A 23,737-nucleotide genomic window follows, 5' to 3' on the forward strand; every position below is an offset into this window, starting at 1 on the left:
GTTTTGAAACATACTTACTTGGACTAGGGGGTACATTCTTACAAAATCTATAGTTTTTTAAATTGGACACAGGTCTTTGGAATAGCTATCGTAGTGCCACCTGCTTTTTGTTTTTCTACTTCGTCAGGGTATTTTTACTCAGTAGGTGACTCACCTTTACAGTTTTGTTTTAGTTTTATCACAACTCTTAGGAATGGTTTGTCTTCAGGACACAATACTTACGAAAGGAAAAATGGCATAAAACGATGCCTGCTTGCTTTGTACAAGAAAAGGCAATACTGGGGAAAGGAAGCTTAGAGCAGAGAGAATTTTAAGGACACTAGAAACAAACTGCCCTTGCTTGGACAATTGCTGAGTTTAAATCTTTTTTTTTTTTTAGTGAAAAGGAGTCTTTCTTTTTACTTTCGGGAAAGCAGGAACTGAGTTTATCACATCTTAAATTTGTCAGAAGTTATTCTGTCTGGGAGCCAGAAGTGCGGGTGGGCAGATGAGTAGGAAGCAGTGGCAATTTTATTTATTTTTACTCTCTGGGAAAGGAGAAAATGCAATTCCAGAAAGTGAAATCCCGTTTCTGAGGTTAAGATTCCCTTTTATTGCACCTGGAATAGTGCTATGCACAGAATGGTGCTTGACTTATTGTGGTTTTTAAAAACATTGTAAACCGGTAAATTTCGTGCTTATTTTCAAGGCTGGCTTAAGTATAAAATTGTTTTTTAAAAAACACTTGAAAATTAAAGGATTTGTTTTATATTATGACAGTTTGGAAACTATTTATCGTGTGTGATTGGTTGCTGTGTCTCCTAAGTCTTTGAGCATGCAACGGTTAGATGGTCATGATTTATTTTGTGAGTGCTTCTCGCAGGCTCCCAAGGCCTTACCCAATGACTGCTGACTCTGCTCAGCCTCCAGGGCCAATACAAAGTTGGGAATTGTTACAGGAACTATCAGAACACTTCTCTGGAGGCAGTAAGAGGCGTGATGTATGCCCGCTGTTCAGCTGGCCCAAGGCAGGTTTGGATGGACCTTCCAAACAGCGAGGCCTGCAGGTGCCGCCACCAGCTCAGTTCTCACAGGTACGTCAGGGGGAACGCGTGGCACTTGGAGGCTTCTGCTGTTTTTAAACAAAGGGAATCAACAACACATCTGGAAAGTCGCTCACGTGGTGCTGGGCTCCCACGGGCTTGGGCTCTGCAGGTCATGCTCACGTGGTGCTGGGCTCCCACGGGCTTGGGCTCTGCAGGTGATGCTCACGGGCTCACTGACAGCACAGTTTTCCCTGTGTCATCTCTCAACACTGGTGTTTTGGCTTTATGAAATATTTAGCACCCAGATGGATGATTTTTAAGGAGCTCTTTTGAATCATTGTAAATTACAGATATTCATAACCTGCATTCTTAGAAAGCCTATAATCAACAGATACTTATTTAGTACCAATTATGTATTATGTGCCCAGAGTGGTTCAATTCTGATGTTCCTACCAATATGCATTGCATTCTTTTTGTGTTCAAGTAAGTACATTGTTTAGAAATCACAGTTTTATGTTCAAGATCTGTTAAAAAAAAAAAAGAAAATGCTCACATCTGACTTCTCTGCCCACTTAAGAGGCACACTTGGTTTGCTGGGACAGTATGGGACCTTTTTGCATTTGTAAGCTCTTTTATTTTATTTATTATTATTATTTTTGCACTACTGGGGTTGGAACCCAGGGGCACACTACCTCCAAGCAACACCCCCAGCCCTATTTTTTATTCTTTATTTTGATACAGGGTCTCACTGAGTTGCAAAGGGCCTCACTAAGTAGCTGAGGCTGGTCATGAACCGCGATCCTCTGGTCTCAGCCTCCCAAATGCTGGGATTACAAGTGTGCACCACTATGCCCGGCTCATGCTCTTATTTTATATACATATTTTTGTTTTAATAGATTTTTCTTGCCAAGTTACTTGGAGATATTGACATGGAAAAGAAAGAAGAGTTAAGATTTCCATCACTGTTTTTGTCATAGATGGTGAATATTACTGAGCAAATTTTACAGAAACTGAAATTTCTGTAGGAAAGCAGCAGATTAACAGAGCACCAGTATATTTTGAGCTGGCTCTAGTAATCTGTTGTATCCTGACTTTTTTTTGTGTGTGTGGTATTGGGGTTCCTGGAAGCCCTTCTACCCCCGGGCTACACTCCCAGACTTATTTTTATATTTTTATTTGGAAACAGAGTCTCTTAAGCCAGCGTGGCTGGCTTCGAACCTGCGCGATCCTCCTGTCTCCACCTCCCAAGTGTGGGGATTATAAGCGTGCACCACCATGCCCGGCCCTGGCCTTTTTTTTTTTTTTTTTAATAAAGGTAAGCAGCTTGGTAAGAAAATTCTAGGTGCAAGGAGGAGTGATCTCATCCAATATGTATTTATTGCGTGCTCACCGTGTGCCTGGTTCCCAGGGTAGTCAGGAAACAGGCAAATAAGGCTCCTCCCTTTGGAGAGCTCACATTCTAGTGAGGAGAGACAAATAACAAACACAAGTAAGATTTTGGTAGGTGCAGTGACTGAAGCAGCCAGCCGACGTCAGGATGCCTTGGATGGCACGGTCAGCCGGTCTCTGAACAGGCACCACTTGAACTGAGAGCTGCGTGGCATGAGGAGGTCAGCCATGAGGACCCAGGCAGAGCAGCTGGAACTGCAGGCGCTGAAAGCACAAATAACTGGCCTGCAGTGTCATCCTTCCCGTCCGTCCCCCTGTTGCTGCTGTTGGAAAGAGAGGAAGGAGGCCGGTATGGCCAGATGTGGTAGGGGAGGCACTGGTGCCAGAGGAGGTCTGGAGAGGCAGGAAGCAGGGAGCTGGCCTCCTTAGTCTTGGGCCACAACTGTATTCTACTCTGAATACAGTGGGAATTCATTCAAGGGTTTTTCAAATAGGAGTGACGTAATCCAACTTATCATCTCAGAAAGGTTGTCCCACACCCTTTTTGTGAAGATTCACTTGTAGGAAGGCAAGCGTAGAAGTACTGAGACCCTTTAAGAAGTCTTAGCAGGCTGGGCTATGATTTTACCTGGTGGCGCATGCCAGCAATCCCAGTACTTGGGAGGATCACAGGTTTGAGGCCAGCATGGTAGCAAGACCCTGTTTCAGAATAAAAATAAAAAGGGCTGGGGGTGTAGTTCAGAGGTAGAACATTCCTGGGTTCAAACCTCAGTTATCCCCCACCCTCCCCTCACACATAATGAAACACACACCTAAAGAAGCCATTGCATAGTCCAAGAAAGAAAAGATAGCCATGTGAACCATTTGGGGGTTGGGGGTGAGGAAGGAGAGCTTGGGCAGATCAGAGAGAGGTTTCGCAGGTAAGAGACCCAGTCTGGATCCCTGACCTGGGCAGTGGGTGAAGGCTGGGAGGTGGTAAGGATCACGAGCTGGTTTAGAGCTCGTACATGAATGAAGCATGCCTTGAGATGGGGAAAAAACTCTCTGAAAAACTAGGATTTTGCTTTAGTGGGGAGAATCAATACTTCGATGTAGGCTGTGTTCAAGATCCCAGTGCACTGTAGAAGTGGAAATTTTGAACTGGCAGATGAGAGTCGGGGTTGAGGTCTCACTGGGTGTGTGAATGCAGGGTGTGGTGTGTGGACTGTAAGCCTGAGTTCTGGGTGAGTTTGTCTAGAGAGAGTATAGATGGAGTGGAGGTCCTAGGACTGGGTCTTGAGTGCTCCGCCCTTGAGGGTCTAGGGAAGGGAGAAGATGAGAAAATAAAGCCTAAGAAGAAGGCTGCACACTTGGTCAGAGCGACAGAAAACAAAACCAAAGACCAGGGAAATGCAGTGTTAAGGGAACCAGCAGAAAATGCCTCAGATGGAGACAGAAGGCTGGTGGGCTTGGCAGCTGGATGGGAGCCAGGTGCAGCGAGGAAGCAGACAGAAGCGGAGACCCAGGCGTGGCGGGCACAGTTGAAAAGCCTGGCTGGGAAGGGAAGTGGGGCAGTAACCTGGGGGTTACTGCATCCTGGCTTAGGTGGGTGTGCTCAGGCATTGGGAAGGGTGTGTGTATTTTCCAGATGAAGATCCCGCACCAGAGACTGGTCACTGGCAGCAGCATGAGCCAGTACAGGAGAAAAGCTCCTGCGGGTACGAGGCTTCCTCTTTTCTTGGCATTTGATCTGCACGCCTGAGAGCCCCTCCCCTCCGACCCCCAGTTCCTTTGGTTGTGGTGAAAGTGAGCAGGGGAGGGACAGAGTGCCCAGACCTTGGAAGGCTGTCCGAAGGTCGGCCTCTGTGGGGTTGGCTTTTTGGCCTTTTCCCTCTCTACAAGTAAAAATAGATTGGTACTAGATAGGCTTGCATCATCAGGGGTAGCTTTCCATATTTAAGTCATCTCTAGATTATAATATCTCATAATGTAAATGGTAGACCATATTTTTAAGGAAAGAAAATCTATACATGTTTAGTTCAGACACGGTCTTTGTCCAGATACTTTTGACCTGAGTTTGGTTCGGTGCACAAATGTTGAGGCCGTAGGTCCTGAGAGCTAGCCAACTGCAGCTTTATTTTTCTCCCATAACAGATCCAGAGAGAGGGAGCAAGGATCCAGGGTTGGCCCAGAGGGTCCAGGACATGCCCCGTTACCCACCTCCTCCCTCCTTGCTGCTCTGCCGTCTTAGCCTGCTATTCGCCAGGACTCAGTTCCTAGACCTTCTAGATAAGAACACAGAAAAGGCATGAGTTAGCTGCGTCCTCTAGGAGGAAGCTACCAGCCTTCCTGGAGCGCATGTCTACCAACATCTTACCAGAACTGATGCCATGGGCACTCCTAGCTAAGGCATCTCAGGAAATCAGATTTTGTTAAGTTTTTAAAACCAGCTCTACTGACATGCAATTCATGTATCACCCATCTAAAGCTGTATAGTTGATTGATTTGGGTATATTCATAGAATCGTGCAGGCACCACCCATAGTCTAATTCAGTTCATTGACCTTAGAAGATACCCCACATCCATTTGTCGTCACTCCCGACTCCTCTCCCACCCTTAGTCGTAGGCCGCCACCACTCTGCTTATTGCCTCCATAGCTTCGCCTGTTCTGGACCTTACAGATCAATGGAATCATCTCACAGGTGACCTTTGAGTCTGGCTTCTTCCACTTAGCACAGTTTGTAAAGTTCTTCCATGTCGTAGCATGGTAAGCAAGTGCTTCTTAAGAGTGCTCTGAGAAGTACACATTGTGTGGATATGTGACTCCTCATTTATCTGTCACCACACAGCTGAGGACGTTGTCATCTGGACAGAACAGGGCAGCCATTGGATGGAGGGAGGGCGTGAACAGCGGGCGGCATCTGCTTCTGTGCAGAGGTGCCCGGGTCCCGGCCGCCTTGAGCAGTGTGTGTAACCTCTCAAAGTTCTGTAGCTGGGTGAGGAGGGCCTCCGTGAGTGTAGGGCCTGCCCAGGCAGCGTCGTTTTCAGACTGGCCAGGGCGGCCACCACTCGAGGGGAAGCCTAAACTCTTACCTCTAGGTCCTTGTTCAGAAACCCCGACTGCACCATTGTAACCATCGTTACTTTTGGCCTCTGGCCTTCTATTTTGTACCACTCTTCAATTCTGCCACCATTTCACGGATTTGGACTCGCAGAGTTTTCTTTGTCCTTCATGCTTGGCGGGCAGTACCTCCCACCACACGCCTCGGCTCTGGCTCCGAGGTCTGCCTAGCTCTGGGGCCTTCAGAAGAAAGGCAGAGATTGGCCATAGGTCTCCATAGAGGTTCTCATTTAAAGAGCTTAAACATTAGTGATATAACGCATGAACGGATTGGACTTCTGCCTTTGTTTAGACAATAACTGCATTCTTACAAGGCGTGTTAAATTTTGAGCTGACACCAATCACAGCATGACTTAATACATAGCTAAATACTTTAGAGGTCGTCTGTCTAGCTGGAGAACAAGACACTGTGCTGAGATCTTTGGCAGACTCCAGGAAGAATTTCTTGATCATGGGTCCTGGCTCAGAAAAGCACCAGAGTTGAAGCCGGGCGTGGTGGCGCACGCTTGTAATCCCCGCGCTTGGGAGGCGGAGACAGGAGGATCGCGCAGGTTCAAAGCCAGCCAAGAGACCCTGTTTCCAAATAAAAAAGTATAAAAATAGGTCTGGAAGTGTAGCCCAGAGGTAGAAGGGCTTCCAGGAACCCCAGTACCACCCCCCCCCAAAAAAAAAAAAACACCAGAGTTGATATTCTCAGTAAGTTTCCTCTGGCCCCATCCTGCTCGAGCCGGAATGGTTTGACCTGGCCATCACGTCTTCATTGAGCAGTGCTCGCTCAGTAGGACTGCGTGTGAGCTTTGTGTTGGAATCTCTAGGTAGTGTCCCTGTGGGCTTTGCTCTCCCGCCATGGTCCTCCTCCCCAAACACTGGTGCATGACTTATTTTGAAAGGAGAGGAGCGGCCTTCTTCGACCTGATGGCGAGGCGAGCTCCTGCCTTGCAATTACCCCCTGGGGGCCCTCTCACCTCTTCTGGGAAGGCAGGAAGAGGAAGAGACTGGCGTCGTGGAAACCTGGGCTGGCTGCACGCCCGGGGGCCTCCCTGCTCCAGCTCGCTGGCTGCTGTGCACCCTTTGCGGGCTTCACGCCCTCCACTGCCAGCCACGCCGTCTGGCGCCTGGCTGGTACGTCCCCCGTGAAGGAACTCTTGATTCCTTTCCACAGGATGCGACACTTCGGGCACGTCTAAACAGTCGAAGACTGAAAAGCAGATACAGTCGCTGTTTTTACAGAGCCACTGTAGCACAGCATTTTAGAGATGAAATCATTATAACCTCTCTTATTTTACAAACAAGGAAGCCGAATTCCATATCACTTCCCAGACACAAGATGGAAAATAGACTCTCATACAAGTATGTTTTTAGGAGGTGGGTATGCTTTTCCAGGCAGGGAAATTTTTTTTTTTTTTTTTTTTTGGTACTGGGGATGGAACCCAGGGGCATTTTCCCCTCCAAGCTATACCACCCAGCCCTATTTTTTTATTCTTTATTTTGAAACAGGATGTAACTGAATTCCAAAGGGCCTCACTAAGTAGTAGCTGAGGCTATCCTCAAACCACAATCCTACCATCTCAGCCTCCTGAATGCTGGGGTTGCAAGCATGCGCCACCATGCCCAGCCTTCAGCCCTTTTTATTTTGAAACAGGGTCTGGATAAGTTGCTGACAGTGGCCCATAAACTGACCCTTTTGTTTCAACCTTCCCAGTACTGGAGGCATTTAATTTTATTTTATTTTGTGGTATTGGGTATTGGGGAAAGAACCCAGGGGTATTCTACCTCTAAGCAATGCCCCTGGCCCTATTTTTTATTCTTTTTATTTTGAAACAGGGTCTCACAGTTGCAGAGGGCCTCACTAAGTAGCTGAGGCTGTCCTTGACCCATGATCCTCCTGTCTCAGCCTCCCAAATGCTGGGATTACAAGCATGCAACCACCACGCCCGGCTTGGAGGCATTTTAAATATATATATATCCATTGGATGAGTAAAAGTTGATTTCATTTATTTTACTTAGATCTGTCGGCAGTTTGGTGTTACTGGAGCGTAACAAGGCAGAGAGTGGCAGGCGAGAAGGTTCAAGGGGTAAATGTCACACCGTGAAGGCTGGACATTGAGTTCACACTTTGTTTTGAAGGTGATGGAGATCTGAAGGAACCTAAAACAGGTAGCGACGTGGTCACCTTTTATTTTAGCAGTGTTAGGGGCTGGCGGCCACTGCTCCCTACACACCGGGCACCTACGATTACCTGCATTATCTCCTGCAATCGCATAGCCCTGTGAAGTCAAATCATTATTTTGATCTGACTGGAATGGAGGTTATAATAGGTTGCACAGGGAGCGCACAGTGGCGCTGTGGTTTTAACCCAGGGAGTCTGACCGGGGCACTGCAGGACACCTGTACTGTGGGGATGAGCCGGACCTTAGGAACCCTACCGGCAAGTCTCAACATTTGCAATCACTTAAGTGTTGGTTAAGAGCAAGAGATTGGGTGGGGTCTGTAAGCTGAAGACTGAAGCCTTTACCGAGAAAAATATGAAAGGAGCCAACTGATAGACCGGGACCCTGCAGCTGGGACAGGAGTTGGAACCCTAGAAGCCAGAACCAGAGATGGGGCAGACTCCATTTGTCCTGAGAGGACCAGCATTCTCCCACCTTGCTAGTCCAGATCCAAGACCCCAGCTCCATAAATGCCCTCACTTCCTCCCTCGAGTGTGACCGCTGACCCATAGCCCCTGGCCCCCGATGTCGGTTGGCAGACCTCAACCGGGAGCAACAGACAATGGATAAAAGGGGCCTGGTCTCATACTCCTTTGCTGGATTTTGCCCGCTTTGCGACCCCCGACTCAATTTCAACGTTGCACCGACTAGAAACAGCTCACTGCAAGATGCGGCCAAGTGTGGAGACGAGGCATTGATAATGGTGCTGTAAGCCCTGGCGGGTTGGGGTGTTCCTCTCCACGTAGCTGACATTCTGCTGCGGCCAAGAGTGGATTAAATAAGGTTAACTGTCCTTTGGAGGGAGGAGGGTGGCCCAGGCGAGGGGCGTGGTTCATCTTCCAGGTCCCTTTCCTCTCGCTCCGCCTCCCCTGAGCAGTGTCGGCAGGTCTGCATGGCCAGCGCCGGGCCTCCGCCACATCAGCAGCCCAGCTTCTGGAAGGGGGACGAGCAGAAGTGGAGAGCAAAGGGTTTTCTTCTATGAAGTGACAGAGAGGTTGTACCGGGCCCTTTTGCTCACATTCCATTGGCAAGAGCGTGGGTGCTAGTCACGAGACCAGCTGGGAAATGAGGCGGGCAGCCACATTCGAGGAGGACTCGCCACGGAAGAAGAGAGTAGGTGCAGGAGCCAGCTCGCAGTGTGCCACAGAAGACAGAAGAGAAGGCTGACGGGGCTGGCGGGGGCCTGGGTTTCTCTGGACAGGTATGAGGACAGCGGTGTTAGGGAGTCTGGGGTGCGGGTGAAGTGGAGCTCAGGTGGCCAGTGCAAGCTCCAGCCCTGCAGAACTGGCAGCCAGAGCTGAGGAAGCTGCACAGTAGGTGTGGGGCCGCGGCAGGAAGCCATCAGAATCGGAGTCAGGGTTAGAGGTTGGTGGCTAGAGCAGGGTCCGGGCTGGAGCCCAGAGCTGGGCCATTCTAGTAAAAGACAAGCCCTTTATTATTATTATTATTATTATTATTATTTATTATTATTATTATTATTATTAATTATTTACAGTACTGGGGATGGAACCCAGGGGCATTCTACCTCCCAGCTATACCCCCAGCCCTATTTTTTATTCTTTGTTTTGAAACAATGTCTCCCTGAGTTGTAAAAGGCCTCACTAAGTAACTGGCTGTCCTCGAACCAGGATCCTCCTGTCTCAGCCTCCCAAATGCTTGGATTACACCATGCCCGGCTTGTTTTTGTGTTTTTCTATGCAAATGTTCTTTTTTATTTTATTTTCTGTTCTAAAATCTGTTTATCATTGCGTTGGAGTCATTGTTAATGTGGTACCTGAGACAGTCAACCTGAAATAGAGAAAAGGTTTCCTTTTCGTTCACAGTTGAGGGGTTCCGGTCCTCGGTGGGTTGCCCTGTTGCTTTTGGCCTGTGGTGAGGTAGCAGCAGTCATGGTGGCAGCTCCTGGGGGAGTGCGCCACTCAGTCCGTGGTAGCCAAGGAGGTGCCAAGGTCTAAATCGCCCCCTTCGAGGCGGGCCCCGTGTACCTGGAAGACTAGGGCCCGCCTCCTGAAGGTCCTACCTCTTACCAAACGCACCGGGCCAAGCCTTTAACACATGGGCCTGTGGGGACATTTACTCAGACTGCAGCAACATCTGGCTCCTGGTGCTCGGTCCTGACACTGTCCCTGTGCCACACTGTCCATGGCTGTGTGCACACACTGCTTCTCTCTCCAGTGTGCACTACATGTCAGCATAGGCAGCTCCCCCTCACCTACAAAACCCACCTCTTGGGAGATGGTCCTTCATCTCGTGTGTGTGTGGGGGGGGTACAGGGGATCGGATCGAACCCAGGGCCATTCTACCTCTAAGCTATACCCCCAGACCTTTTTTTTTTTTTTTTTTTTTTTTTTTTGGTGGTACTGGGGTTCCTGGAAGCCCTTCTACCTCCGGGCTACACTCCCAGACCTATTTTATATTTTTATTTGGAAACAGGGTCTCTTAAGCCAGCGTGATCCTCCTGTCTCTGCCTCTCAAGCGCGGGGATTACAAGCGTGCGCCACCACGCCCGGCTCCCCCAGACCTTTTGTTTTTTGTTTTTGAAACAGGTTCTCACTGGGTTGCTGAAAGTCTTGCTGTATTGCTGAGGCTGTCCTTGAACCTACAATCTTCCCATCTCAGCCTCCCTGTCCAGAAGTCTAAGAGAGGCCTCTTAAAGTCCCTCTGTTTTGCCACCAGTGAGCTTCTCCCTTGTAAGAGGCTTACGCGTGGCCAGTGTCTGGCCTTCATAGCCCACTACATACACACTGCGTCTGCTGCTACCCGGCGTTTGCTTTCTTTCACATAAAATCCCCAAGACGGGCATCTGGCTGGCCCCACTCCTGTCTTCTCACACCAGACTGTCTGGCCTGTGTCTTAGCAGGCCATGTGCGGGAGGACAGAATGGAGGAAGCTAGCGGTCTCCCTACAGGATCCAGTGTCGAGGCTGTGACCTCCGGGGTGCAGAGACATGGCGAGAAACCGCTCCTCGTCCCTTCATCTTCCTGCCAGGCCGCGGGGTTCCTACAGCAGGCTGGATCTTTGGCCTCACTGCTCGAAAGCCAGGCGTTCACGCTGTGCCTAAAGGATCTGACCCACTAATTGAGGATTCTGTCCCCGGTTTGCTCATTCAGCTAGAACTGGGAGACGCTCTGCCTGGCTCTGGAAGGAAGCCAAGGAAGCGTCCACCCTCCCAGTGTGGTAGTGGTGAGGCCCATGGCCAGCCAGCTACAGTGCAGTGTATGTGGGCGAGTCTCTTTGGCTGTGTCCTCCTCCAGTGTCCAGCGCTCTGGGGAGCCCTTCCTGGGAAAACCTGGGGAGCCGGAGCTCATGAGAAGGGGGATGCCCGGAGGACAGGGGCCCCTGCTCCAACGGGGAGCTGCTGGAGCCACCGCTCCAGCATGGGAATGCTGCTGGACACGCATGGCCGTCAGCCGTCTGAGTGGCTGTCGCTCCTGTCCTAGTCTACTTTTTATTTATTTTAATTTTTTTTGTGTGGTACTGGGGGGTGGAACCCAGGGGCTTTCTACCTCTGGGGCTTTCTACACCCTCAGTCCTATTTTTATAATATATTTGGAAACAGGGTCTCACTAAATCGCTGAGAACCTAAGTAGCTGAGGCTGGCTTTGAACCTGTGTGACTCTCCTGTCTCAGACTCCCAAGTGTGGGGATTACAAGCATGCGCCACCACGCCTGGCCTGGAGTCTACTTTTTATTTTTTTTTATTTATTTTATTTTTATTTTTTTGGGTGGTACTGGGGTTTCTGGAAGCCCTTCTACCTCCGGGCTACACTCCCAGACATATTTTCACATTTTTATTTGGAAACAGGGTCTCCTAAGCCAGCACGTGGCTGGCTTCGAACCTGCGCGATCCTCCTGTCTCCGCCTCCCAAGCGCGGGGATTACAAGCGTGCGCCACCACGCCTGGCTGGAGTCTACTTTTTAATTGGTCTCGGTGTGGCGAGAAGCAGTGCATCTCTGGACCTCCTAGCACCCAGGGTGTGACTGAGAGTGAGGACACTGCGTGTGGCCTGGGCTGGGACCAGTCAGCTTGCTTCCTGTGTCCTGCCTCCCCTATTTTTATTAAAACTTATTTGCAGCCGGGCATTGTGGTGCACGCTTGTAGTCCCAGTACTTGGGAAGCTGAGACAGGAGGACCCCAGGTTCACTGCCAGCCTCAGCTTCTTAGTGAAGCCCTCCCCAATTCAGTGAGACTCTGTTCCAAAATAAAGAATAAAATATAGGGCTAGAGGTGTAGCTCAGAGGTAGAATGCTTCTAGGTTCCATCCTCAGTACCAAAAAAAAATTAAAAATTACAAACCTAGTCCTTTTTATCCAAGAATCTGTAGGAAAACAAATATTCTCTTTCCCAGAGGTATAGACCCCCAGCATCCATCTTTACGGCCTCATTGTATGTAGATCAAGCGGTGGGCTTCTCCCACAGGCTGGTGAGAGAGGTCTGGCCAGGTGCTCCCAGGGCGGGGACCAGGCGTGAGGCCTGGACCCACATCCTCCGCAGAGCGGGGCTCTCCCTGGCCCTGTGGAGACTGTACATGAGAGGCCCCTCGCCCTCCCATCCATTCATTCAGAGGCCTGTCCACCTGCATCCTCTCAGGAAGACAGACTCCTGTTCTCTTCCCAAAGGTTTCCCATCTCTGGGGTTTCACAGACCCCCAGGCCACATCCTACTTTAGAAGTCTTCCATTCGGCCGACCCCAAGGAGAGACCATGTTCCTCTCTTTTTCCCATCCCCATCCTCAGCCCAGCACACCTAAATCTGCCTTTGCGTCCTCTCTGCCACTCCATCCCTGCATCTTGGTCCAGGCCCCTGCCGCCCTTCCTGGACACCTTCCTAACAGTCTCCCACCCGGACAACTCCTCACAGCTGCCTGAGCCGCGATAGCTGGAGACCCCTATGCCGGGCAGGGATTCCAGCAGGAGTTGTGTTGGGAGCGTCCCCTCCCTGGCCTGGACATTGTGAAGGGCAGAAAGCTGCCTGGGAGAGCCAGGTGTGCATGTACTTACAGAAGGACTGGTGGGCTGAGGTGAGGGCGCCCCTGGCGGAGAAGCTGCCCCCGGCTGGGTGGTCGCTGCCGTTCTCTGCGTCCCCGGGCCTTGAGCAGGGGTAAGCTCAACTCGTTTCTTCAGCCGGGGGTAAGTCCACACGGGCCTCCTAGGACACCGCCCTCTTTGAGAAGAGCTTTCTGGTCTCCCCTTCCCTCCTGTGAACACCACTGTCTCTCCCTGCTGGGTCTCCCAGACCGTGTTCCATTAGGAGTTCCTCACGGTTGGTCACGCCCTCTGCCTCCCCGAGAAGGAGCCATGAGTTCTTCCGCCCTCCCCTCCTCGTCCTGACCCACTGGATGGCTCCCTCTGCAGGCCCCACAACTACAGCTGCTGGATTCAGTGGCCTTTTCTCATGCTCCGGATCCTGCCGACTCTATCAGCCTGCTTGGAACCCCATCTTCCTTCAGCCATTCTACCTCTCCCGCTCTCCAAGTGGAGGAGGTTCCCAGGGCTCCTATATCTGACCCTCAATGATTCCACGGATGCTCAGGTGCCTGCTCTGTGCCCAGCACCATCCCCCCAGTAGAACCCTGTGGACGTCCCCAACTCTCCCTGAAGATGTCCCATGGCCGCCTTGACACACTCACCCCGGCCAGCGCTGACCTCGGCCTCCTCAGGGGGCCTCCCTGACTCGTTTGTTTTGGGGATTCCTGAGTCGCTCAGGGGTAACACTTGGAGTTGGACAATCTTCCAGGCCCCATCTGCCCCAAGGCTCTCGGGGGCAGATGGGGCCAGCCTCTACTATACCCCCCCCCCCCCGCCCCAGACACTGGTGACAACATCCTTTTGGACTTCCTATTCCCATTCCTCCCAGTGCTACGCTGCTGCCTGTCATCTTTTCTTCCTTTCTTCCTGTTTTATCATTCAAATTCTGAAAACTTGTCCCAAGGATTTTTTCCTTAAGTATCCTGTGAGAGAAGGCTTTGTTCATTTGTTCAGTCTGTAACCTTCCCCAGTACAGAAGGGGCGCTTCAGCCTCCCTTTCCTTTGCAATTTCCTTCAGCACTTTGGGTTTATTAAATATAATTTCTTGGAGCAAGAAAATGATTTTACTGACCTAAATCCTACGCCTTCCCATTGAGAAATATACACATGTGGAATTCATTATCTCAAGAGTGCCTACTGGCAAAACAAAACAAAAAAAAACCCCAAAATTCGAAAGGTTTGGCGGACAGTATGCCAGAGATGGGGCTGGTTCCTAAGACACTCCTCAAAGAAACTGTGAGATGACTCCTCCTTCCTGCCGACGTATAGCATGGGGCAGCCTCAGGCCACAGAAGGAGCTCCGGTCCCACAGCCGGGCCCCCAGGGCATTGCACGGGGACTGGCTCAGAATGTTCATTTTTTGGCTCCATTTACACAAGTCAGTATCCCAAGAGTGGCTTTCCAATCCCAAGTAGTGGTAACAGCTTCAGGCCAGCAGCCCTGACCTCTGGACCCAGACCTGAGACCACAGGGCGCCTGCTGGGGTTGGGCTGCAGCCTGTGGCTAGGAGCCACTACGGAAATGGCGCATGACCTAGCTGTCACCAGCTCCCTGCCCCGATCCTCCAGCAGGGACATCAGCTGGCCGGTCATTCTGCAGAGCTGACCCTGCTGCTGGCCGACCTCCGTGACAGTAGGTGCGGCAGCTGCCAGGATGCTTTATTTCATAACCCGAGGCCTTCCCCACTCCTCCACTGGAGAAATTAGGTTCCTTGGTTTGTTTTTATTTTCTTCAAGTTTTTAAAGAAAATGTAGTGAGATTAGACCATATCCACCACCTTTGCTAGAAATGGACCTTCTCCTCTAGACACAGGATACTAGAAAGTAGCCTTGAAACTTTTTTTAGAGTTCTAAGGAAAAGATATTTTTATAACCTAGAGTACATGTAGCAGTGAGCACAGGACCACTTTATTTGTGGGCTAATTCAACTAACAATGAGAATAAAATGTTTGAAGGCTAATTTGTCCCTCCCTTTTCTTTTTTTTTATATTTTTCTGTGGTACTGAGGGTTGAACCCAAGAGCGTTCTACCTCTGTGCCACATGTACCAGTATTGGGAAGAGGTTTCAAAATGTATTAACGTACCACTAGTGGGAAAGATTTCCAATTTTAAAAATATATCTTTGGTAGTAAAGAAAGGCAGGAGCATCAGGGAAAAGGGCCTTTTTACATTTCTAAAGAGAGGCAAGGTTCCTCAAGGATGTGAGGAAATCCCAGATCCCGGATAAGCAACTTAACACATCTTGGGAGTGTAACAAAAGGTGTGGGGGTCTGTGCCTGAGACAGAGCTGCCCCCCGCCCTGCCTTAGAGCGGGCGGATCTGGCTGGGATGGAGACAGAGTGGATGCCTGGGCTAGATATAGGGCAGCATATCTACCTATCAGAGGACCTGCTGCAGACTTGGTCAGGATAAGAACACTCAGCATGCAGGGATTTTTGGTGAATTTGCTCGAATTACCCCCCCCATGCCATTTCTGAATGGCACAGGGCTTTAACTGTCTTCTGTATTTCTATCTTTTTAATAAACTTCTTTAAATCTTCAGCAAGAGTTCGGACTAATGTGTATTTACCCTTAGCTCAGGACAAGAACCCGCAGTTTTTCTGTTTTGGTTTTTTTTTGTGTGTTTTGAGGGGAATTGTGCCTGGAACCCTAACAGGGGTCCTCGGGGACAGTTTCCCCAAAACCATATCATCTCAAACCGTAACATATTTGGCGCCCACACGGGGCTATCTGTGCAGCCAAAGGCAACTCCAGATGATGGTGGCCCCAAAGCCAATGCATCTTGAAGGTCAGTAACCCTCCCCAAAACGAGACCAGATTCTGGTGGATGACTGGATTGCTGGCGCCAACGGGCTCTCTGGAACCGTGGAGACCCCCTTGCCATGGACCAGCTATGGCAGAGTCTCCAGGGTAGGGGAGAATTCCCCATTAAATAGTGTAGGAGACGATAGGGGACTTTGAGCCTCCTCCTGGCTTACACACAGGCGTAGTGGTGGCCAGTACACGATCTGGGATCCGCACCCTTCAGGGGTAAGATCCTCGCTGCCTATGCCCACGTAAGGGGGGCAGGGCCAGTGCCTGGTCCTTATTGAGGCTTCAAGGAAACCCACTATTGTCTTGTTAGGCCCAATGAGTGCCCATCATTCTGTCCACATCACAGATGGGACACTCTTTTAAAAGCCCTATACAAAGTTAAATCTAAAAAGAAATGCCCATGGTCCACCTTCAGAAAGCTTTCCAAACAGGAGACGCCAGCCAGCACCCGTTTCTAAGATGATTGTGAGTTTTTTTTTTTTTCTGTAGTTTGAAACAGGTTCTAGGGAGATAAGCTAGCTTGTTTTTAGCGGCAGCATCTAAGAAGCGTTGCCGTTGGCAACCGCGGCCAGGTGCAGTGTCTCCAAATCCCCAGCAGCTATTGGAAGCCTAAATGGGTAAGCTTCTTCAAGAGCTCAAGAAAAAGCCTAAGTCAAAAGTTTCAACCAGATAACAGGCAGGCCTGCTTGGTGAATGGCCCCACCCAGGAGACACTGTCTGACATTCAACAGGCAGTTACAGCTCCATTTACATAAGAAAGCCCTCGGGAGAAGGCTCAGGAGGAGGCCATGCCCACCCACTGGTGGCTCAGGATTCTTAAGCTCTTCAAAAATTGGGGAATATTTTCAGGGAAGCAAATTAATAAGATTTTGTTGAAAATGGCAATATTTTCAGCTAGAAAACCTTATTGAGAGAAAGGACAGGCAGGTGAAAGCTCGCTGCAAGGCAGAAGGGAGGTGGCTAAAACTTCAAGCTTGCACTGGCTTTCTGGTGGACAGTGACGCCACTTTAACTGCTCCATGTCATCTCAGCTGGATGCCCCCAGCTGGGCTCCTAGCTTTAGGGGTGCAGGGAACTTCATCCGGACAGAGAAAGGCCACACAGACCTCTCTCTGTCTTAAGATGAGATTCCAGCAATATCCTAAATACTAGAGTAATTGGTTTTAGATTGGGAAGCTCTGGGAAGGGGGGGGCAACCTTGCCCAGACAGGCCACTAAAACCCCACCCTTTCTCTCTCTGATGGGATCCCGGTATCCAAAGTGAAAGCCGGATCTCCACTCGCATGTGTTCTCCAAAACTGGGAAAAGTTTGATCCCAAAACGCTAAAGAAGAAAGCTCTCATATTTTTTCTGCACCCAAGTATGGCCACAGTATGCGCTAGGGGACGGAGACACGTGGCCCCCTCAGGGAAGTCTAAATTATAATGACATATGGCATTTAGATCTATTCTGTAGAAAGGAGGGAAAATGGACAGAGATAGCTTATCTTCAGTTGTTTTTCTATTTATGGGACCATCAGGATTTATTTAAAAAGTGCAAGATTGGAGCTATTGTGGCAGCTTTGGCAAAAACAGAATCTAAAGAGCAAATAGGACAGGAAAAACAGGAAGAGGGCCTTGTGGGAGCCACAGCCCCCACAGGACTCCCTCTCATGTCCAAGGGACCGAACCAGAACAAGGTCCCTCCACATCAGGGTAGCAACCCGATATGCGGGAGACCCAAGAGGTGGTGGAAATATTTCCCACTACTGGTACATTAATACATTTTGAAACCTCTTCCCTATACTGGTACACCACACACCCAGTCCTGCTTTATTGTTTATTTTGACAGTGAATTGCAGAGGGCCTCGTGTACCTGAGGCTGGCCCTGAACCTGGGATCTTCCTGTCTCAGCCTCCCAAGTACTAGGATTATGGTATGTACTCCATGTCTGGCTCTGCTCCTTCCTTTCGTATCTTCGTGTCTCAGCCTCCTTTTAATATTTTTTATCCTTATATACTGTATATGGGCCACTTTAACCCCCCTTCTGATTCATCATTTCTCATTTCTTGTGTGTGTGTGTGTGTGTGTGTGTGTGTGTGTGTGTGTGTGTGTGGCATTGGGGATTGAACCCAGGGGCATTTATCTCCAACCTGTACCCCCAGCCCTATTTTTTAATCTTTATTTTTGAAACAGAGTCTCACTAAGTTGTGGAGGGCCTCATTAAGCAGTTGAGGCTGGCAGTGAACCTATCATCCTCCTGTCTCAGCCTCCCAAGTACTGGGATTACAAACATGTGCCACCATGCCCGGCTATCAGTTCTCATTTCAGTTACACCTCTTCTACTTTATAATGCTTCTGAATGTAAAGTTTAATGATCACATTAAAGTTAATAAAAATCTTATTTATAAATATTTCACCTAAGTACTTATATTTTTTTGGTATTTCTAATCATTATAAACCTTTTTGAATTCTTATTAATTTATTTTAAAATCCTGAGGATTGCTGGGCATGGTGGTGCATGCTTGTAATCCTAGCATTGGGAGGTTGAGATTGGAAGATTGCGGTTCACAGACAGTCTCTGCAACTTAGTGAGAACCTGTTTCAAAATAAAGAATAAAAAAATAGGGCAGGGGTGTAGCTCAGATGCTGAAAGCTCCTGGGTTCCATCCCCAGACTCGCAAAAATAAATAAATAAATACATAAATAAATTAATTAAATTAAATCCTGGGGATTGAACCTAGGAGCACATTACCAGTGAGCTATATGACTAGCCCTTTTTATTTATTTTTTAATTTTGAGATAGTATTTCCCTAATTTGCCCAAACTGGCCTTGAGTTTGCCTCAGTCTCTCAAGTAGCTGGGATTATGGGTGTGTGCCGCTGTGCTGTGTGTGTGTGTGTGTGTGTGTGTGTGTGTGTGTGTGTGTGTGTAAAGAGAGAAAGAAAAAAATAGAGGTAGAGATACTGGGATTGAACCCAGGGGCATTCTTCCTCTGATTTTTTTTTGTTTTGAAACAGGGTCTTACTAGGTTGCTGAGGGCCTCTTTAGTTGCTGCGGCTGGTCTTATACCTGTGATTCTCCTGTCTCAGAATCCCAAGTACTAAGATGTGCCACTGTGCCCAGCTTGTACTTGTTTTAAACCTGCTTTAAAAAGGTGTTCTAGCTGGGCATGGTGGCACACGTTTGTAATCCCAGCACCGGGGAGGCTGAGACAGGAGGATTGTGGTTTGCAGCCAGCCTCAGCTACTTAGGCCCTTTGCAACTCAGTGAGATCCTGTTTCAAAATAAAGAGTAAAAAAAAAAAATAGGGCTGAGGGTAAATGCTGGGTTCCATCCCCAGTACCACACACACACACACACATACACACACACACACACACACACACACACACACACACACGGCGGTGCGGATCTGCGAGTACCTTCCTGAGTTTCTTGGAAGCCCACACCTGCCTGGCTTTTGCAGTCCCTCATAGTGGCTTTGTTTCTTCTGTGTCCCAGAAATTTGCACGGTGACCTCCTGGACTATTGAAAAGGTGTACTTTGAATCAGTATCTTGCTTCTACCATGATGCAGGGCCCTTATAAATGAGAGAAGACCTGCTATTCCAGTCAGAATTCTTGCAGCAATAATGTAATGATTGACCATGTAACTCAGAGGAAAGGTTTATCTTCTTATGATTTTGGGTTCAGTCCATGTGAGGCCGGGAATTGTGGATCTCAGGGTATGGCGGCAGGAAGTGGAGAAAGGGATAGTGCATGGGCTGAGCTCTTCACATCATGGAGGCTGGAAGCAAGAGAGACAGCTGGGGGAGGAGGAGCTGGAGATTATTTATATAATCTGCAAGGCCGCATCCCCAGGGACCCTCCTCCAGCCATACCCTGCCAGCCCACCCTGTGGGTCCATTACAATTGAACTAACCACTTCTGGGATAAATCCAGGCTTCTCACGACTCAGTTATATCAACTCCAAACATTAATACGTGAACTCTTTAGGGGACATCTTATGTCTAACTGCAACTCCTGCTTTCTAAGCAGACATGCCCGGCGGGAGGGCGTCAGCTTCCGAAGCTTCCTGATGAGTTATCACTGCACACCTGGCCGTCCAGAGGCCCCGGCCCCCCGAGACAGTTCCGAGTCCGGATCCTCCCGGGGCTTATCCATCAGGTGAGTGTCCTGAGCTGCATTCTGCTCTGTGCATACAGTCAGGAACGGGCTCCCTGTTGTTCTGGCAAGTCAAGTGGCTGGACTGAGAATGAATGCGGGTTTGATTTGGGGTTGTCTACGAGGATTTTCCAAGTCTTCCAGAGTCGAGCCAGTATCCCCCTTTTCGTTCCAAAAGAGGTAGTATGTCCTGTAGGGTGTGCACTGTAGAAGGTCACAGGTCATAACCCTGGGAAGCCTGTGGTCCTACTTGTTCAAAAAAATAAGGAGTACATTAATTACCACAAAAGTACACCATGCTCTGAGGACAAAAACTGGAACAGTCCAACGTGCATCAGTACCGTAAGGTTTGGGCAGTGAGCGTTCTGGGTAGAGGAGACCTGGAGTCTGCCATGAAGCGGGTCCAGGTAGCAGCATTCCTGTTCTTTGATGGAGCCCATAGGCCCACAAAAGTACCCAAGTTTTGAAAGGTATCTGACTTACACTTTACACGACCACCCCAGGTGTTCTTGGGAAAATGGCAGTGCTAACCCTCTGGGTTAGTGATACGATCCAGTGTGATGGTAGCATAGAATACTCTCAAACTCTTCCTTAAAAGGAGCCCAGGTGAGGCTTGAGGATGTAGAGATGCTTCAAGGGGTCCTTGGTGAGCATAAGAGTTTTCAAGGCCTCCTGCCTTGTCTGAATACAAGGAAATATGGCCGGGCGTGGTGGTGCACACTTGTAATTCCTGAGCTTGGAAGGTGGAGACAGGAGGATCGCACAGGTTCAAAGCCAACCTTGTTGGCTTAAGAGACCCTGTTTCTAAATTAAAAAATATATATATATACATATACATATACATACACACACACAAATGTGTGTGTGTGTGTGTGTGTGTGTGTGTGTGTGTGTGTGTGTGTCTGGGAGTGTAGCCCAGAGGTAGAAGGGTTCTAGCCTGGAGGTAGAAGGGTTCCATCCCCAGTACCTCAAAAAAAAAAAAAAATTGCTCTTGTTTTATATCTCTGCTGAACATAAAAATGTCATGTTTCTCATTGTAACCTCCCTCCCAAATCTTTGAGCAAAAGGTTAAGCCAAAATAAAAGTAGCCCTGGGCACAGCTGGGTCAGGTCCTTGGTGTAATCAACCCAGTCCAGGAAACCGGAGGTGGGTAGGAGGGCGTTGGTAGGCCATAAAATATCATCTGTACGTCGAGGACTGTTTTATTGCTACAACCCAGAAAAGAGAAGATATGGGAGAGAGAAAGTGGCCAAGTCTGCCTCCGAGGTGGGACGGGTGCCCAGTGGGCAAGCTGGGGAAGCGGCCTAGGGCCGTGTGGTCAGGACTTGAAGGACATGTCCTCCAAGGTACCGAGCTCCGTCACCGCCAGCCCTGGGCAGAGCATCCTCGGCAGGGCCTCCTGCAGGCCACATCCAGCCCCCTGTGGTTCTTCCCCTCCACACGCTCCAAGTGGGAGATGCAGCTTGGCTCCAGTGTCTCCGCGGGCTGAGCGAGGGCCATGCGGTCCACCTTAAGGGTGCACTTGCCCAGTGGGAGAGGCCCAGTTAGGTCCTGGAATCTCAGACTGGCTTCCTCCCGGGCCCCGTGAGCCTGAAGTGCGTGGCTCGCCGTGGAGCATGTAAGAAGCACTTGAAAACCTTACTTCGCCCCCGGTGCAAGGAAGGGTGCGCTTTCCCTCCAGGTCTTTGGGCAAGCCTTCTGGCGGTCGTAGTTAGCTTCCTGGCTGCGGAGAACTGGACCATGCATCCAGGCAGAGGCAGGAGACGGTCCCGGTGGGAGCCACTCGGAGCCAGGAGGGGGAGGGTGGTGTGAAGAGGGCATGTCTGCAGGACACGGGTTCAGTGGATAAAGGAGGGAGAGACGAAATGCTGTTTACTCGTCCGCTGTTTCCTGGGGGTTTCCCAGTGATTCTGAAGATACTGCACATCAGATCCCGCTTCCAGGCCCTTCCAGGCCTGATCAGAACTGTCAGCTGTACAAGCACAACTAGCTCCTTTCCCTGGGATCCATTTTCTCATCCCGTGCTCAGCTCCCTGGCTCCAGCATGGTGGGGCAGATCTCGCTAAGTTTCTTGGTCCCGGTTTTCATGACCTGGAAAGATCCAGCCACATTCTTCCTGGGGGAGGGGGGTGAAGACTCCACCCCCTCAACATCACCACCAGCCCTCCTGGGTCTCCGCTCCTGTAGCCTGACCCCCAACCAGCGCCACCCATCATGGCTGCCTTAAACATTGTCTCCTCCCCGCCATGGTCACCGGTCACCACCCTCCCATTGCACCATTTCTATTCACCCCCTCCTCACCCCGCCCCCACTCGCCCTCAGAACACCCTGGTCCCGTCACCACCATTATCAATGTCGCCATTACACACGGCTCTGGGGAGCACTCTCCGGCCGCTGCCTTTGCTGCTACCATCCCCTGTCTGGCCTGTTCTAGAATTCTCTACTTCCTAACAGCCCCTGTCCCCGCCTGGAGGCTCACACTGCCCCTGGCTTCCCAAAGTTGAATGAGTCCATCGGTGTTTCAACTTGCCACTAGTTTTAGGAGATGGAGGAGGTAGGGATGTTCCGAAGGCACCGCAAGCTTTCCGTTTGATTGGATTAAGACAGCTGGTTTTGCGGGCTGCTTTTCAAATCGCCTCCGCACACCTAACAGACCCGTAGCCGGCCCCCTCTCTTTGGTTTCAATTAGCGATGACCATTAGCTCATTGCATGTTTTTTATTAGTACGAGTTTTGCCCAGAGAATAAATCAATTTTAGCCAGTTACTAAAAGGCTGCCTCGTTGGACCTGCCTACCCCAGTGAAGAGTTTATCTCAGTGCCAGCGGGGAAGGAGAGAACCCGCCTGGTGCCCACGAGGGGGAGGTTTCCACGCTTCTCAGAGGCCCCGGGCAGAGCTGGTGAGAGGGACTCCAGGGCTCTCCCCTGGGCCCTCAGAGGTTTCCAGGAACTGGGCCAGTTCCTTGAAGTGCTGTTTACATTTGCAGCTGCCTTCACCCAGGATGACAGAGGCCGACTGGCCGCAAGCCAGAGGGTGACTGGGGTGCGGCATCGATCACCCCATTGAACGCCGTCGCTGTGACCTGCTCAGTGTCTTCTGTTCTGCAGCTTCACCCTTCGCCTTTTCACATTCTCCTACGCCTTGGCGAGCGCGCTCTCTCTGTGATTCCGTGTAACTAATGCTCAGCCAGTCAGATGGGGGAACGGAGCCGGGCATGGGGGTGCACACTTGTAATCCCGGCACTGGGGAGGCTGAGACAGGAGGGTCCCAGGTTTGCGGCCAGCCCCAGCTACTTAGTGAGGCCCTTTGCAACTCAGTGAGATCCTGCTTCAAAGTAAAAAATAATAAAGGGCTGGGGGTGTAGCTCAGAGGTAGAATACCCCTGGGTTCCATCCCCAGTGTCTCACACACACACACACACACACACATACACACACACACACGCACACACGATGGAGGCACAGTGGGATCTCATCATTACCAGCGAGACCAAACCCAATCCATCTCTTCTCTGGTCCTTTGGATGTCCTCATTTAAATAACTCTTCACCCCTTTTTTGATGAGCGGGAGGACTCTTGTCTACCTGACGGGCAAGTCTGTTGGCAGTTCTACGTACCACAAATGTTTTCTGCCGCTCTGTTTACTTTCTATTTCCTCGCTGGCACTTTGGATGTGCACAGTCTTTTCTTTAAAGTAGTCAAATATGTCCATCTTTGCCCCTATGGTAGGTGTGTGTGTGTGTGTGTGTGTGTGTGTGTGTGTGTGTGTGTGTGTGAGAGAGAGAGAGAGAGAGAGAGAGAGAGAGAGAGAGAGAGAAAGAAGAGAAGAGAAGGGAGAGAGGGAGAGAGAGGGAGATGGTCTCCCTATGTGGTCCAGACTGGCCTCAACTCCTGAGCTCAAGTAATCCTCCTACCTCCATCTCCTGAGTAGCTGGGACTGCAGGTATAACCCACCACACCAGGTTTATGGTAATGCTTTTTGTACCGTATTATTATTTTATTTTTATCTTTATTTATTGACATTTATTTT

At 49.8% G+C, this 23,737-nt stretch overlaps 1 protein-coding gene across 1 annotated transcript in view; it reads left to right on the forward strand.

Moving 5' to 3' along the window:
• Positions 1 to 23,737, forward strand: part of SLCO2A1 (solute carrier organic anion transporter family member 2A1) — a gene marked incomplete at both ends in the record, with an annotated part of 349,518 nt that overhangs the window by 149,223 nt on the left and 176,558 nt on the right. The gene's annotated exons all lie outside the window — the stretch shown is intronic.

The sequence above is a fragment of the Muscardinus avellanarius genome, assembly GCF_963383645.1.
Source record: "Muscardinus avellanarius genome assembly, chromosome: 5".
In the NCBI taxonomy this organism is placed as follows: Eukaryota; Metazoa; Chordata; class Mammalia; order Rodentia; family Gliridae; genus Muscardinus; species Muscardinus avellanarius.